The sequence below is a fragment of the Nycticebus coucang genome, unplaced genomic scaffold (assembly GCF_027406575.1).
Source record: "Nycticebus coucang isolate mNycCou1 unplaced genomic scaffold, mNycCou1.pri scaffold_65, whole genome shotgun sequence".
Lineage (NCBI taxonomy): Eukaryota > Metazoa > Chordata > Mammalia > Primates > Lorisidae > Nycticebus > Nycticebus coucang.
In genome coordinates, this window is record NW_026515591.1 from 268,857 (window position 1) to 273,266 (window position 4,410).

Below are 4,410 nucleotides of genomic sequence, written 5' to 3' on the forward strand. Positions count from 1 at the left end.
TTTGAGGGCTGAAAATTTTTGATTCAGTATGTCAAAATCCTTGGTGATTTTGTCTTTAAATTCCTTGAATTCTTGAGACAACTTTTGAATAACTCGTAGAATTTCTAATTCCAACTTTTCCTCCATTCTATTAATCTTGTTTGCAGTCCAAATTCTGAATTCGATTTCTGACATCTTGGCCGTCTGTTTATGAATGGGATCTTCAGTTCTGTTTGCCATATTTTTTCTTGTGGGGGTTGATCTACTCTGGTTGTTGATGTTACCAGAGTTTTTTTTTTTTTTTGCTGTTTCCACCCCATGATTATTTTACACCATTTGACTAGATGAGTAGATAAAGAGAAGTTGGGTTGGGGGCTCCAGGAGTAGTGATTAACTAGCCCTTTGCCCAAAAGCTGGGACTAGTATCTGTATCTTTTTCCTTGGAGCTTTGCCAATGACCCATGTAGTGATATGGCCTGAGCAACTGGGGACCTACTTGCTGTGGTGGGGCTAAGTGACTCTGTCTTCTTTTCAGCTAGGCTCTGTCCTACCCTAGTGAATAAGTTTCTCTGGGTTGAAGTCTCAGCTCTGGAGATATACCAACAATTAAGTCACCCCCCACACACACACACACAGGCAACAATTGGAACATGAAAATCAAACCTTCCCACAACCACAAACCCAGGGTACCACTTGGATAGTCCTTGGGTGATTGGCCCAGTTCAAGAGGTCCAAATCAATGTCTCAGTCAGCACCTGTCTCAGGTGGGAGTGTTCAAAAGGTCTCTGGCAACTAGATCGCAGGGGTCTACTGGCAACTCAAATACAACTTGCTCTGGTTCTCTGTGAGATCAGGAGGACCCACCCAGGAAATATATTAGTCTGGATGTTGAAGCCTCCTTCCCCCTCTTGCACCTCTGTCACACTCAGTCACTGATAACCACACAGGGCTTTGACACATTTCCCTCCAATGAGCTAATACTCCAGGAAGTTGCACCTGCCTGAATTACAGGGAGATCTATGTATTCTCAGCCAGGCTGTTGATCTCTGCCAGTATCTGGCAGGTGGAGGTGAGGCTTGACAACCTCGAGTGCTTAATGGAGGCTGTTAACTCAGTTTCAGCCCTGCCCCTGATTGATGTTACTGACAGAAGAGAACAACTTTGCAGAATTTGTTTCTGTCCCACCTATATTCCCCTGCAGAAGAGACACTGTTTGAGTTCACAAAACCTGTGACTCAGGTCCTGTCTGTGCTGCTGCCCTGTCTTGACTGCAGTTTGTGTTGGAGTGGCACAGTTAGCTGTCAGTTTCAGCCTCTGCCTGTCCTCTTTTGTCTCAGCTAATGATCCCCTGAGGGCCGGATGCATCTTATTCACAGTTTAGCAGTCCTCTGGGTCAGCCCTGCCCTGAGAATCTGCCGGCTTTGCATGCAAATATTCTAGTCCCCAGCTCCACCCAGGCTGGTACTGCCTCAGCCAAACTCTTTACTCATGGGGCCTGCATTTCAGTCCCAGATCTGTTATGCCAGTGATTTCCATGGGAGAAGATGCCCAGCCTCCTCTAGTTGCCCAGAAAGACAAGGAATGTGACTCCGGAATATCCAGGGGTGAGCCCAATTGTTGCCACTGCGGCACCTGCTCTGTGCCTCTGGGCACTGCTGTTCCTCTATGGTTCCCTCTTAGCTGACTGTCCTCTTCTTACTCGAATGCTGCAGAATCAGCACTGACCAGCATAGTCCATGCCTTGTCCACAACTCTCAAGAAAATACCCAAGAATCTGGACTCCTGGGGGACATACCTCCAGACCTCTGAGTGAGAGTGGAGGGGAGTGCTGGGAGTTCAGAAGAGGTAATAACACAGATAGAGAATATATACAGTTTTATATAGTTTTATGCCTGGGAGGAGAGTGCCATGGCACCCTAGTTGGGGAAGTAGGTCCAGTTTTAAGAGGGTCTCTCCCGTGGGATGGGAGGACTTTTGAGCTCTACCCGCTTGTTTGTATGAAGTACTGCGAGCTGTTCTCATGGGGAAGGGGACTACCATCCACTTGAAGATGGATTTTATACCTTTTGTTTGTATCCTTGGGGTCACCGCTCGCCTCAGCAGGGTTGATGTGCATTCTTCAACCTTCTCTCTTGGCTCAGCTCTAATCCTCCAGGTTACTTGCTAAACTTCTGTCCTTTAACTCTCCTCTGGATAAGAGCCTCTGTGGAAAGCTGGCTTCAGTCAGCCATCTTGCCTCGCCCCCCGACCCCCGAAGTGAAAGGTTCTTAATGTAAGGAAGAAAGATTATTGCAAGGCACAAAACAAAGGAAAATGGAATCCCCATTCTGTAGAAATCATGTGGTCTTTATTTCCATCAGGATGCAGGTGGGGTGGAATCAAGAAAGGAATTCCACACGTGGATTGTGGTGGAATTGTGGATTGTGGGGAGGTACAGGCCAGTGAATTTTATTTTCCTTTAACTCTCACTTTATTTTGAAAATTTACTCTATTAGATATTAGGCCGGTCTCAGAGACTCACACCTGTAATGTGCTTTATTTTTTTGATCCAGAGTCTCACTATGTCACCCTCAGTAGAGTGCTGTGGCATCACAGCTCACAGCAACCTCAAATGCTTGGGCTTGAGCCATCTTCTTGCCTCAGTCTCTATGCAGTTGGGACTACAGGAGACTGCCACAATGCCCACCTAGCATTTCTATGTTTAATAGAGATGGGGTCTCACTTTTTGCTTAGTCTGGTCTTGAACTCTAGAACTCAGGTGATCCACCTGTCTAAGCCTCTCACAGAAGCTAGCATTAAATGCTAAGCCAACATGCCTGGCTTAGATGCATAGAAATGTAAAATGTTAAATTCAAGAGAGCTTCTTCCAGTAAAGTCGCAAGGGCCTCACTTAGCTGATCATCTTACTCTCAGAGCACTGATGTTTCATGTCTTCTCTCCTTTATTACTTCTAGCTTGTTTTCTTCCACATCTCCTTATTCCAATAAATATAATTCCAAAAAAGAAATGGGCAAAGTTTGTTTTCTTTATTTGACTTCTTGATATTTAATTTTTCCATCCTTCTTCCTTTTGGAAGCCTTTCTATTTAATGTTGCTTAGGGATTTTTTGGACTTCTAAGAACATAGTGCTTATGCAGAATAATCAGGACACTCAGTAAATAGGTTTTATAAATAATCAATAAAGATTAGAAAAGCAATAGGTTATAGTTGTTAAGGAAAACACACATGTGGATACACACATACACACACACACGTGCAGTTAGACATTTGTGTTTATACACACAGACCTTCACTGGAAGAATAAATAAACATCAGCACCATGGATCACTTCTGCTGACCCAAAGGGTCAAGCCAGAGCATTTAGAAAGGGTAGTCCCTTTCTTTTCTTTTCTTTCTTTCTTTTTTTTTTTTTGAGACAGTTTCACTTTGTTGCACTTTGTTGAGTGTTGTGGCCTCACAGTTCAAAGCAACCTAAAACTCTTAGGCTCAAGGAATTGTCTTGCCTAAGCCTCCACAGTAGCTGGGACTATAGGTGACTGCCACAATGCCTTGCCTGGCTGTTTTTTTTTTTTTTTTTTCCTTTGTTTAGAGATGGAGGCTCACTCTTTCTCAGGCTGGTCTCAAACTCATTATCTTGAGCAGTCCACCCACCTCAGCGTCTGAGAGTCCTGGCATTACAGATAGAAGACACCATGCCCAGATTTGGGAAGTTCTTCCTTACCATTTTCTTTAAATTTTTATTTTTAACTTGTGGTATAATTTAAGCCTACTTTCATATCTTTTAATTTTATATTTTTATGATGCATTATTTCTTAAAAATTAAAAAATAGGGTGGCGCTCATAGCTTAGTGGGCAGGGCGTCCGTCCCATGTACCAAGGGTGTCGGGTTCAAACCTGGCCCCGGTCTAACTGCAACAAAAAAATAGCCGGGCATTGGGTCAGGCACCTGTAGTCCTAGCTACCTGGGAGGCTGAGGCAAGGGAATCACCTAAGCCCAGGAGTTAGAGGTTGTTGTGAGCTTTGTCACGCTATGGCAATCTACCAAGGGCAATATAGTAAAACTCTATCTTTTCAAAAAAAATAAAATAAATAACAAAAGACCCACAATTTTTCAGTACCAAGGAAGGGCAAGTAAATAATAACAAGATGAAAGCAGGGCCAAGCATTCCCTGGCACTGTGGGCCCCGTTCCTTCAGAACCAAGCACTTTCAGGGACCCTGGGAGATATGCTAATTTAAAGAAGGAAAATACCTGCAAACCAGCTTGGTTTATATCTGTATCTATGACTACGTGTTTGAAAATATGTTTTTAATAATTTTTGAACAGAGGAAGTACCCACAGAGGTAAAAGTGCATGTGACGGTGATATGATTGGTGGAAACTTGGCAGCGGTATAGAAGATCCTTGGTGGAATTGTGCTGAGGGAGAGAAT